The sequence below is a fragment of the Trichechus manatus genome, unplaced genomic scaffold (genome assembly GCF_000243295.1).
Source record: "Trichechus manatus latirostris isolate Lorelei unplaced genomic scaffold, TriManLat1.0 scaffold00138, whole genome shotgun sequence".
Lineage (NCBI taxonomy): Eukaryota > Metazoa > Chordata > Mammalia > Sirenia > Trichechidae > Trichechus > Trichechus manatus.
Window position 1 is genome coordinate 5,141,191 of NW_004444074.1, and position 14,159 is coordinate 5,155,349.

General features: G+C 43.3%; 1 protein-coding gene across 1 annotated transcript in view; it reads right to left on the bottom strand.

The window, feature by feature from the left end:
* ASIC2 (acid sensing ion channel subunit 2) overlaps nt 1–14,159 on the bottom strand; it is a 1,284,497-nt gene that overhangs the window by 552,204 nt on the left and 718,134 nt on the right. The window lies entirely within an intron of this gene.

Here is a 14,159-nt window from a genome sequence, read left to right on the forward strand (position 1 = left end):
AATAACCCAACAGGGTGGCGACAATGTTGAATTTTTATTTGAGCTCTGTGATCCTTGAAAACAGCAAAGGTTAAGAAATTCTCCCATTCTTTTATGTCCCAGAAAATGACTTACTGCAAAGACCCATCCTGTCCGTATGACTTAAATGCCTTTGTTTACCTATGACAAGGTCAAACACAGACAGTCCAAATTCCCATTCCTTGACTCATAAATGATTAGCTGAACTGCTTATCCCCACTGATCAATCAGAGCAAAATGCTTGTTAACCAGACTTGGATTAAGCTTCCCTCCTTCCCCCAAGTCCCCAAACTTTAGCCTACCCTCAGCCTGAGCCAATATGCAAGGGCTCCGCCCAGAGAACAGGCTGGGCTCAGTGTAAAACGTTCTCCGATTTCCTATCTGATCACACCACCTTTTCATCCCACTTCCCCACATCTGCTTCTTTCTAGCCTTGTTTAATTCTCTTCTCTATAAAAGAAAAGGCCTTTTTGGCCTAACTCTTGAGATCTTACTGATCTTATTACGGTCAGAGTGTTCTCCCTATTGCAATAGCCTCCCCTTTCCCTATTATAATATTGCCTCCCTGCTTGGAATAATCCTTTTGAATAAAGCCTCCCCTTACTAAGTCTGGATTTGCTTTTTATTTAACAGTGGGGAGACTGGATCAGAGAGCTGGGTAGGTCCACTCAGAACGAGGGTTCTCAGACCACAGCCTCAGCTGGCTCTGCCTCAGTTCTGAGGACTGATGATGACTCAAGGTCATGATCTTCTGTTTGTTAGGGATAAAGAGGCTGTCACAGAGAGAACCAGAGGAGGTCATAAGTAGCTATGGCCTCCATTCCCTACCTTCTCCTCCACTCCCCAGCCAGCGTAGATTCTGAGTTTCCAGAACATTGTTGCACAGATGAATGAGTAAATCAATGATTTAATGACAATTTAAGAGGGAGATGGTGGTAGTGTTTGGGAGAGCAAAGGTCTAATATTACGTCCAGACCACCTCATGTTCACCCTCTGTCTTCCAGATGGCAAAATATAATAACTAATTTATCCAGGAACGAAGATTCCCAAATGGATTAATTTTTCCAGGCACCGAAGTTAGCTCCTTTAAGCATATATATAAAACATTTCGTTTTGGTTCTTTTGAAAGCACTGCAACCATATTACACACTCTCCTGCCTCTTAAACAGAGTTTACTAAATGAAAACATTATTTTTCTCTGTCTCAGAACAATAATACAGTTTAGAAATTTCATGACAAACTTTTCTCGTGTGCTTTAGTTATGCTGTAACTTTATATCTATCATGATTTAATCCTTACAACAACTTTATGAAGTAATTTATAAACGCATACACATGCAGTCTCCCTATTTTAGCACATAAAGAAACCATGAGACAAAGAAATTCAGCAAATTTTTTCAAGGTCATACAGTCAGAAAGAATCTCAGTCAGGTATCAAATGCGTATTTCCTGTTTGCAAATCTGTTGCCCAACTTGCTGAGAGACTGGGTGCCCCTTGACTGTCAGAGTATGGCCAATGGCAGGAACAGCAGTCCCTAGAACCTGGGCATTACAGACAGGAGGAGGCAGCATGCTGGGCTTAAGAGCTAGTTGGTGAATAAGGAAAGGAGGCTAGCATGGAGCGAGGAAAGAGCCTAGCGGGAGGATGGACCCAGAGAAGGGACGTGGCTAACACTCAATCTCAGTATTCCGATGAGTGTGAAAAGTTGGCTGAATGCCCTCTGGCATTGCTCACTCAGGAGGGCTAGGGTGGTTGGGCAGGGTCTGGCAGAAGGAAGCTCTTGGTGGGGACAATACTCAGAGACAGGTGCTCATGGATAGTCTGAATGGCGTGTCACCAGACCATGGCCCAGGAAGCAGGGTCCAGCCCCAGGGGGCACAGAATGGTATAGACAAAGTACAGTGTCTAGGCCTAAGCCGGGGGACTATGGCTCAGGGCAGGGATCCAGGCCAAGTAAAGGGCAGACACTGTCAGGAGCTGGGACAGCAGGCAGGGATCCAGCCGGGCCTGTGCAGCTAGACCCAGGCCTGAGGCCCTACATGTTCCCCAGCACACCAGAGCCTGGACATGGCATCATGGGGTCCTTCAGTCGCACCCTCTGAGCTTCCAGTGACCCCAGAGCTGCACGAAGAGGAAGAACATGGGGGAGCAGGCAAGCATCACACCAGACACTGGGCCTACCACTCGTGATCTCTGAGTGGCTCTCGGAGGCAGCAGAGAGAGCGGCTGGCACAATGAGTGTTGCTGGGAGAAGGGTGGTGGATGGTCAAGGCTGTGGTCTCTAGATTCTCACCCATTACTGTATCCTTGAACTGAGGCACACCATCTCACTGAACAACAGGGGGATAGTAATAATAACGACATCTATACTTCCTTTCAGGGTTATTTGAAGGATCTGATGTGATGCTATGTTTAAAAGTAAACAAGAAAACCCTTATTTCACCTTTGAGCAGGAAATATGGCCAGTTCCCTATTGTCGACTTAACTTTGAGGATGGAGAGTGGAAACTTTAGATTTTTCAAGATAGTTAATAGGGCAGCTAAGGTATCGTGTGCCTGCAATGCGCCACACACCGCGTGAGGTGTTGTAGTGGAAACAAAGATGACTAAAGCAGGAGTTTGGGCTTTGGGGGCCAGGGTGGGAAACTAACGTTTAGTCAAAGAGAAAAAGGTACAACAAGCTAGGATACAAACTCTAAGGCAGAATGGAATAAGAGCTGAAACGGGGTACCTGCATGGAGCTGCTGCCTGGACTCCGAGCCAGGAACAATGCATTTTGCTTAGGGAGGTCAGAAAGGGAGCCACGAAGCAGCTGGTGTCTGAGCAAGACCATGCAGGAGAGTTATAATTGAGGATAGTAGCAGCATCCAGCTGGGAAACCATAAAATGTGGACTTGGGTCTTAAACCAAGTTATAAGGCCCTGAATGAATGCTTACTAACCAAGGCTGGACATCCGAAGCCCTGGGGGACATTTAGATAATTTGCTAATGACCGGATACCTTTCAGACCCTCTCTTTCAGGAGCCCTGGGAATGGGACCTGGGTGTTCGCATTTTGAAAATGCAGTGCCCCGACCCCCGCCCCTCTGCCACACCTAGGTTATCCTAATGAACATCCTTAGCCCTGGAGATCTTGTTAAAGCACAGATTCCTAAGCCCGTCCCTCGAAGATTCTGATTCAGTGAGTGTGGGGTGAGGCCTGAGAGTCTACATTTCTAACAGTCTCAGGTGATGCTGATGCTGTGGGCCTGTGGGGCACACTTTGAATAGCAAGGCCGTAAACCATCACCTGGCCATTTGGTTCTTGCTTGGATAGAGGGAGCCAGAGTTAAGAGCTACCCTTAACCAGGAGAAACCTTTTGAAAGCAAATTCATGCTTCTCCATCCTGTACCTATAAGAAGTTACACACCCCCAAACACCATGCAACTACCTGTCCATACAGATGAAATAAGGACATCCCAGGGGGGTTCATGATAACTCCAGGTGTGTCAGAGCAGAACAGTGTTCAATAGAATTTTCAATGGCTGATTTTTCAGAAGTAGACTGCCAGGCCTTTCTTTCAAGGCATCTCTGGGTGGACTCAAACCACCAACCTTTTGGTTAGCAGTGAGCACGTTAACCATTTGCACCACCCAGGGATGAGTCGGAATCGACTCAACAGCAACTGGTAACTGGTACAAAGAGGTTCATAGCACTCACCTTGTGGCCTTTGCACTTGCTTCTACCTGACTCTAGTTCCCCTCTGGCCTCTGCTTCTCAGTTATATTCCAGTTATATAAACCTGATCTGTATAACTCTCTCAAGTCTTGTGCATTCTGCCCCCTGCCCAGGGATTTTCCAGGGATATGTCCTGGATATTTATCCATCCCCTGATAGTCCAACCCTGGCCAGTCCACCTGCTGCTCTGCAAAAAATGGTTTGGTCACACCAGACTAGTTGGCTCAGAGAACCGTGTTCTAGCTCTGAAAAGATTTGTACAATGACTTCGGATCACATTTGTCCTTTCCATGTTTTTGATCAGCTTCATTTTTGAAAAATATTGCTCATGGGAGCAGTCTGTGATCATTAGTGTGAGAGAGCTCTTCAAAGCCCTATTTGTGTTAGGAGAAATTACCTGGATGGAATTGTCAAGCTCACTGACCCACCCTAGAATTTGGTCATTTGAGCGTGTTAGCCATTGACAGAGGACACCTGCTTTTTAGAACGGCAAAATAGACCTTGCGTCGTGGGTTCTTGTTAGTTCAGTGGATCTTGGCTGGTTCCCCTCTTTTGGCCTTGGGGAAAAGTCTCATCCTCATGAGATATGCCTTTCAGAAGCAACCAAAGCCCATACCAAACCCATTGTGGTCGAGTTGATTCCAACTCATGGCGACCCCATGTGTTACAGAGTATAACTGCTCCACAGAGTTTTCTTGGTTGTAATCTTTGTGGAAGCAGATTGCCAAGTCTTTCTTCCATGGCACAGCTGAGTGGGTTCGAACCGCCAACCTTTAGGTTAGTAGTTGGAAGTTTAACTCTTCACACCACCCAAGTACCTTCTACATCCATGCACAATTAATTACTCATACATTTTTTCTTTTTTAAAATTTCTCCTCCCTTTCCTTTTTCTTCTTTTTCTTTTTTTTAACCAAATCTTTTGTGCTAGGAACAGTACTAGGTGAGATGCTGGAAATGGAGAGCTAAAACCTGTATTCAAATTGTGATAGTTATTGGTGGAGGAGATGCACACCACACATAACTATACCTACAATTCTGTGTGTTGTTAGAGGGACATCAAGTACAATGGAAGTACAGAAGAAGGAGCGTTCATTTTGGGCTAAAGGAAACAAGGAAGCTTTATGGAAAGGGATACTGCCTTTTCCCCACAGGAACGATCAGACTTTGTGAAGATAACAATATCTGAATATAACACAAAAAATTTATGGTAATTGGGAGGATGCAAACATATCATCTGGGTAACCACAATGAAGATTTTGATAATAATAGTTATTATTATGTTATCATTGAATGTCCATTGAATACTTTCTATATGCCAAGCACTGTGTTAAAGAATTTATATGCATTGTCTAATAAAATCCTCCCAACCAGCCTGGAAAGCAGATGACTGTAGTACCCCCATTTTACAGATGAAGAAATGGAGGCTTAGAGAGATTAAGTACACTTGCTCAAGGTCTTACAGAGCTAGAATTTAAACCCAGGAATATGAACCATTGAATATTAACTGGTATTACTTGTTGAAAACTCACCATGCATCAGAAGCTTTTTATAAGTTATTTTATTAATATTCAAAACAACCCTACAAAGAAGGTATTACTGCACGATTTTACAGAGGAGGACACATGTGTTGAGAGGTGGGTTTTGCTAAGTTTACATAGCCATGAAATGAACGGGCTGGGATTAGAAACCAGCTCTGTCTAGCTCCAAAACCCATCTTCTTTGGCCCTTGTCGGATTCTTGCCTTTTAATTGGGTCCTTCAACGTCTTTGTCCAAAAGAGCCATAGTAAGCATGGGTGTTACAGACAGGCTGCTTGGGGAAAGCCTGTGCATTTTTGTGAGAGAATGATTGCTCCACATTTGCTTAGCACCTGGTGGCTCAGTGGTTAAGAGCTCGGCTGCTAACTGGAAGGTCAGCGGTTTGAATCCACCAGCTGCTCTGTGGGAGAAAGATGTGGCAGTCTGCTTCTATAAAGATTACAGCCTTGGAAACCCTATGGGATGGTTCTACTCTGTCCTCTAGGGTCAGTATGACTTGGAATCAACTCGATAGTAATGTTTTTTGTTTTTCTGGTTTAGTGGTGCAAATGCCATGAACAATTGCCTAGAGAAAAAAAGAATCAAAGAAACATACCATTCATTGGGGCCAAAGAGGAGATTAGACTTTAAGGCCATACTGGAAAATGACAAGAGATAGGTTGGTGAGGTGATGGGGTGGGTCGGAGGCAGGCTGGGGCTTTGGAATCCAGGAGTCCTGGGTTTGAATCCTGACTTCAAAGCTGTGTGACCTTGTCCTAGTTACTATACCTTTCTGAGCCCCAGTTTTATCAACTGAAAATGGGAATGATAATACCTTCCTTGCAGGGTTGCAATAAAGAGTAAATGAACCAGCCTGGAGCAGAGCATTTGGCCCTTGGGTATGCAGTAATCAGTAACTACCTTCTTGCTGCCCTGTTTACTTCTGTTCCTGCTGGCTCTGATCAGGCTATAGAGAAAAGGAGGCTAATTTCTTGAGCAGGAAGGATCTGCTTCCAGCAAGGAGGCCCTGGGGCATACACTGGCATGGGGGACTATGGCATAATATCCATCTGTTTGGTTCTTTCTCCAGGCCAGCGTGCTGGTTCCAAGAGCCTTCATCCAAGCACTAAATCCACCTAATTGATTAAAAAAGCACTGGGTGAATAAACATCCCGCCAGCCCACCACTGTAATAATGCCAGTGACATTTATGTCTGTGACGAAGAATGCAAAATAAGTGGAGATGAGATCCCAGGTGCCCTACCACAAATAACAGACCAGACAAGGCATCCCCTGAGCTAAGAAACACCAGCCTTGAGGGGTGGGGACATCGGGGTGCAGCAGGCAGAGATGAGCACCCCTTGGGGCATCTATCTGGGCAGTTAATGAAGAATCTGCAAGCCGAATCAGAATGTAGATCAAATTTGTTCACGACACTGGAGAAGAGGAAAGAATACCAGAATACTGCTCTGGGCAAAGTACTTAACCTCTCTGAATCTTGTGTTCGATGCCTGTAAGACAAGCACCTCATAGTGCTGTGGGCATGAAATGAGAGAAGTAAATGAAGAATCCCCCACAAATATGCAATCAGGATGCTTTGATAATTACTGGTCATTGGAATGTGGAAGTTGATAACAAAGAAGAAGGATCTATAGTTGGAAAATACGGTCTTGGTGATAGAAACAATGCCGGGGATTGCATGATAGAATTTTGTTCATTACAAATATCTTTTTTCAACAACATAAATGGTGACTGTACATGTGGACCTTGCCAGATGGAATACACAAGAATCAAATCAACTACATCTGTGGAAACAGACAATGGAAAAGCTCAATATTGTTAGTGAGAACAAGGCCAGGGCCAACTTAGGAACAGACCATCAATTGCTCATATGCAAGTTCAAGTTGAAGCTGAAGAAAATTAGAACAAGTCCATGAGAGCCAAAGTACGACCTTGAGTATATCCCACCTGAATTTAGAGACCTTCTTGAGGATAGATTTGACGCGTTGAACACTAATGTCCGAAGACCAGATGAGTTGTGGAAAGACATCAAGAACATCATACATGAAGAAAGCAAGATGTCATTAAAAAGACAGGAAAGAAAGAAAAGGCCAAAATGGATGTCAGAAAAGACTCTGAAACTTGCTCTTGAACGTCAAGTAGCTAAAGCAAATGGAAGAAATGATGTAAAAGAGCTGAATAGAAGATTTTAAAGGGTGGCTTGAGAAGACAAAGTAAAGTATTTTAATGACATGTGCAAAGACTTGGAGTCAGAAAACCAAAAGGAAAGAACATGCTTGGCATTTCTCAAGCTGAAAGAACTGAAGAAAAAAATTAAGCCTTGAGTTGCGATATTGAAGAATTCTACAGGGAAAATATTAAACGATACAAGAAGCATCAAAACAAAGTGGAAGGAATACACAGAGTTACTGTACCAAAAAGAATTGGTCAATGTTCAATCATTTCAGGAGGTAGCATATGATCAGGAACCGATGGTACTGAAGGAAGAGGTCCAAGCTGCTCTAAAGGCATTGGCGAAAAACAAGGCTCCAGGAATTGACGGAATACCAAATGAGATGTTTCAACAAATGGATGCAGTGCTGGAAGTGCACACTCATCTATGCCAGAAAATTTGGAAGACAGCTAGCTACCTGGCCAACCGACTGGAAGAGATCCGTATTTATGCCTATTCTAAAGAAAGGTGATCCAACCGAATGCAGACATTATTGAACAATATCATTAATATCACACGCAAATAAAATTTTCCTAAAGATCATTCAACAGAGAACTGCCAGAAATTCAAGCTAGATTTAGAAGAGGATGTAGAACCAGGGATATCATTGCTGATGTCAGATGGATCTTGGTTGAAAGCAGAGAATACCAGAAAGATGTTTACATGTGATTTAGTGACTATGCAAAGACATTTGACTCTGTGGATCATAACAAATTATAGTAACATAGCAAACAATGGGAACTCCAGAACACTTACTTGTGCTCATGAAGAACCTGTGCATAGAGCTAGAGGCAGTTGTAGCAACAGAACAAGGGGATACTGCATGGTTTAAAGTCAGGAAAGGTGCGCATCAGTGTCGTATCCTTTCACCATACTTATTCAATCTGTATGGTGAAAATATAATCTGAGAAGCTGGACTATATGAAGAACAGGGCATCAGGATTGGAGCAAGACTCATTAACAACCTGCGATATGCAGATGACACAATCTTGCTTGTTGAAAGTGAAGAGGAATTGAAGCACTTACTTCAGTATGGATTAAACCTCAACATAAAGAAAACAGAAATCCTTACCACAGGACCAATATGCAACATCATGATAAGTGGAGAAAGGATTGAAGTTGTCAAGGATTTCATTTTATTGGATCCACAATCAACATTCATGGAATCAGCAGTCAAGAAATCAAATGCCACATTGCAATGGGCAAATCTGCTGCAAAAGACCTCTTTACAGTGTTAAAAAGCAACGTTGTCACCTTGCTGACCCAAGCCATGGTGTTTTCAATTGCCTCATATGCATGCGAAAGCTGGACAATGAATAAGAAAGACCAAAGAAGAATTGATGCCTTTGAATTATGGTGTTGGTGAAGAATATTGAATATACCACGGACTGCTAAAAGAACGAACAAATCTGTCTGGGAAGAAGGACAGCCAGAATGCTCCTTAGAAGCAAGGATGGCAAGACTTTCCGTCACATATTTTGGACAGGTTATCAGGAGGGACCAGTCATGGAGAAGAACATCATGCTTGGTAAAGCAGAGGATCAGTATAAAAAAGGAAGACCCTCAATGAGATGAACTGACATAATGGCTGCAACAATGGGCTCAAGCATAACAAAAATTGGATTGTAAGGATGGTGCAGTGTTTTGTTCTGTTGTACACAGGGTTGCTATGAGTCAGAACTGACTCAACAGCACCTAACAACAAGAAATGAAGAATCTTCCGGGCTTCAGGTGTTCAGAAACGTTAGGTCTTTTCTCCTTTCTTTCGTGTATTTCCTTTCTGCAGACCTTCTTTCTCCTGGAACTGTTTCTTTGCTCCAACGAGTCTGAGACCTGTATGTACCCTGTTCACAAACCCAGGAGTACACTCTAATCATTCACTCATTCATGAATACCATCTTTTTCACTCATTCATCAATTATGTTTTGATCACCTACAATGTGCCAGATCCTATTCAGGTATACAGCATACAAAGATTAATCAGATTTTGCTCCTGCTGTGGAGTTGTTTAGAGGTTAATGGAGGACAGTTGCATTATGTAGACAGGGTCCCAAAGAGAAACAGATGGCACACTCAGAGGAAGATAATTCAATGAGGATTAATATACAAACCAGTTGCCGTCAAGTTGATTGTGACCCATGGCGACACCTTGTGTGTCACAGCAGAACTGTGCTTATAGAGTTTTCAATGACTGATTTTTTTGGAAGTAGATTACCAGGCCTTTCTTCTGAGGCATGTCTGCGTAGACTCAAACTTCCAATCTTTTGGTTAGCAGCCAAGTGCATTAACCTTTTGCACTACCCAGAGACTTCCTTATTGCAAAGGCACTAATTATAAAGGAGTGGGTGGAATCAGCAGCAGCATAGATGTCACCACCCCCAGGGCCAAGGGAGGAGGGAGAAGAACTGACCTTAGAGCCCAGGAGAGAGTCGTGAAGAGCAGATCACCTTGAGAAGACCAGTGACCTTGTGTCAAGGGCACAGCCAGCCCAAGTTAACCTCACAGAGAGGGAACCTGACTTTGCTCCCTCTCACCTTCTCTGGTGCTCCCCGTTGGCAAGTGGGCCTGTTGATTTGGTCCACAGAGGCCAGGCGTCCAGGGCAGAAAGCAAAGTGGAGAAGGGTGGAGAGTGCATTTGGGGAGGCAAACGCTAAACATCCAGCATATGCAGGAATAATGCAAACAGTTAACACGCTCAGCTGCTAACAAAAAGGCTGGAGGTTCAAGTCCACACAGAGGAACCTCGGAAGAAAGGCCTGGTGGTCTACTTCCTAAAAATCAGCCATTGAAAGCCCGGTGGAGCACACTTCTACTCTGACACACATGGGGTTGCCATGAGTCAGAATCAACTCGACGGCAACTGGTTTACTGGTGAAGCTAAGACAGTTAGCGGTAAGAATAAAGAGCTAGACAGTCCTGGGAGGGAATGATGAATTCTCACCATTTCTTTCCATTTCAGTTCACTCCACTCCACTCCAGTCCACCTCATTCCTAAACTCACAGAGGTGGAGTCGATCTCCCTGATCCCAGGGTTGTGCACCTCCAATCCATGCAGTAGTGACCTGTTTAACACTCACATCTGACTGTTGCACTCCCCAGAGTGAAAAGTTGGTGGCTTTCTACTGTCTTCAGGGTAAAGTTCAAATTCTTTGATGTGCCTGGCAAAGCCCTGCATGAATTGGCCCTCTCTTACCTCTCCAGGACAATTTCTTTTTCCCCTCCCCCAATTCCTTCTCCATCCTCGTTCTATGTTGCATCAGTATGAAGTCTGTCTTTCTCTGAACACCCACCCAATACCCTCTCCTTCTGAGCCTTTGAACCTGCCATCTTCCACCTCCACCGCCTCCCTCATCCCAGCCTGGGACACTCTTCCCCCTTCCTCTTTGCCTGGCTAACTCTTAGCTGACCTTAAAACCATCATGACCTACTTAAACATTCAGAAAAGTCTAGAGAATAAAATCAGATGGCCACATACCCACCACCTGTATTTAATAAACATTGAAAAGTTTGCCGTATTTACTTCAGATCTTTTTTTATAAAAAGAAATAAAGTATCCCAGATACAATTGAAGCATCTGTTGTACTTCTTCCCATTCTTCTAACACTACTTTTAAGTTAGTGAATGTCTTATCCATCCATGTTTTTATATTTTTGCTAGGTATCTCATCTTTAAACGTGTACATAATTACTGTTGTTAGTTGTCATCAACATAATCACTAGTATAATACGAATCACTTGTATAATAAGGAAGAATGAAGAATTGATGCCTTTGAATTATGGTGTTGGTGAAGAATATTGAATATACCATGGACTGCCAAAAGAACGATCAAATCTGTCTTGGAAGAAGAACAACCAGAATGCATCTTAGAAGCAAGGATGGTGAGACTTCGTCTCACGTACTTTGAACTGGTTATCAGGAGGGACAAGTCCCTGAAGGACATCATGCTTGGTAAAGTGAGGGCCATTGAAAAAGAGGAAGACCTTCAATAAGATGGATTGACACAGTGGCTGCAACAGTGAGCTCAAGCATAACAATGATTGTGAGGATGGCGCAGGACTGGGAGGTGTTTCGTTCTGTTGTACATAGGGTTGCTATGAGTTGGAACCGATTTGACAGTACCTAACCAAAAAACATAATATAAAAAACCAGTTGCCATTGAGTCAATTCCAACTCTTGGTGATCCCATGTGTTTCGGAAAACTCATACTATTATACTATAGATACCCTTTTATTACTAGCTTTTTCCACTCAATGTGACGTGGGTGTTTTCTTCTTTTGACTTTGTTGTTCGGACTTGGTCTTAGGAGATTTTATTAGTGGATGGCCTCCCTCTAATGATGGGAATCAAGTAATGCTATCTGGCCCACACTTGCCTTAAGAAAACTGACTTTCACAAAGATTTGATAAGCACCTGAAATTACAGTAACTTCCAAGTCTCCCTGCAGCTCCTGACCTTCTCAGTACAACAGTGTGAGTGCTCACATCTCTATGATCATGTTGGGAGGGAAGGCAACCTCATCAGAAAAAAGAAAAAGGAAAAGGTGGCTGTTGCTGCTGCACCCTTGACCCTCTCACCTCTCTCCTCCTGCCTTTCCATGTGAACCACTGCCTTTGGCAATACCCAGCAGCTACCCTAACCACTACCAGCTCTCTTGCAATTTCGATCCCTTTCCCATCTGTAGCATCGTTATGATGTTTAGCAAATTTCCCAGACTTACATAGATACTACCTCTCAATGAGAGGAAAGGTGGAAAGTTGGGATGTTTTCATTGTTTAGCTCTGTTCACTAAATAAGGAAAGTATGGATCCACACCAAACATCACCTAATCCTGGAGCAGCTTTGACTTTATACTCTACACCCCATATGCTTAAGAATGTGGCCCAGAGTACTCTGCTGGTTCCATTGAATGAAGTCATTCTAACAAAGACCTAATCAGCAGGCCTATGGTATATTACTCCAGGAGGCATATTATTCTATTATCAGTTTCTATTATCTCCTATTATCAGTTCTAGATTCCTAAGAATATGTCACCACCACCACCACCACATTTAAGATCAACATTAAGCTTTTGAACTACATCTATGTTGACCTAGTTCATTTTAGTTGCTAAATAGTATTCCATTGTATGAATATATCACAACTTATTTATTCATTTTCCTATTGATGGACATTCAGACTTTTCAATTTTTTGTTATTACCAACAATGCTTCAATAAAAAAACAATCCTTGAGCGCATATAAAAATTTTTTTGCAAGATATATGTACTCAGAAGTAAAATTGCTGGGTTATATGGTATGTGCACCTTCATATCTATCTTCATATGTATATATATATAGCCAAATTTATGCCCAGAATTGATGTGTCCACTCACACACCCATTAGTAATATCTGAGAGTTCCTATTACAACTTCATTTTTATGAATTTCTAGATTTTAAAATTTTAGGACAGTACAAATATATTGGGAGGCTTCGTGGTGTGATAGAAACAGTCCTGAATTATGGGTCAGTAGGAGGAGATTCTGGATCTGCCTTGCTAGAACGCTTGTCCAAATACGTTCCCCTCTCTGGACCCCAATGCCCCTCATTTATAAATTGGAGGCATGAGGCTAAAACATCTCTTAAGTCTCAGTGCTAACTTTCTGTGCTTTAAATAGTGCCTGATTTAGAAGGGCAAGGAAGCCTTTATTCATTCACGAATACATTCGTTATTTCATGCCTCTACTGCATCCTAGACACTGGGTACCGATATAAACATGACCATGTCCCTGCCCTCAAGCACCTGACCTTTAGTGGAGGAGACAGACAAGCAAACGGGGAAGCCCAGGCCCACGGCATCCCAGACTAGAGGTAGTCAGAAGTCTTCCTGTTGGAAGTTATGCCTTGACTTTAAGGATGTGTTGGAGTCAGCCAGGAAAAATGCAAGGAAGGTTATTTCAGGAAGAGAAAGGCATGGAGCATTCGAGGATGTGTTAAGTAATTCAAACTGATTGTTCTGTAGGGTATGATTTGAAGGGCCATCAGAGATGAGGATGAAGAGCTAGGCAGGGGCCAGACTGCCGATGACTTTGTGATTCAAAAAAGGATCTTGAAGCTTTTCCTGATAGCACTATAAATCTTTCACCAGATGCCTATCGACCCAAGTGGAGCAAGGTGGCTTAGGCAGGTGAAAGCTGAGACTTAACCATGCCAGCTTGACCAGCTGGGCAACATCCCTTTGGCAGATAGCATCAATGGCAGAGAGCTACACTCAAGGAAGATAGATGGCAGAGCTTCAGGATGAGGTTGTTGGACACATGAGCACATTTCTCCATTTCTAGGACTCCAAGAAAGATACAAGAGTGGGATCTTCTGGGAGCTGACTCCCTGGCAGATAAGAACTCTTGATTTCCTTAGGGGCAAACTGTTCGTGTGTTCTCATGGAGGAGGCCAGAGGTTGATGGGGCCTAAGGGGCGTTGGGGTCACCCAAGTTTAATTTTCATCCCTTCGTTTTTCACTTAGTGCAGCACAAAGCACAGGCTTCTGTTCTTGATCTCCGGAAATGACGTAGAGGTCCTCCTCACCGCCAAGACAGAAGGTGCTCAGTGCAAACCAGTTCTGCCCTTGTTCATTTACAGGCATGCTGAATAGGGCTGACCTGAAAGTCTTCTGGGTGATGTGAGAGGTTGAATCTCTTATC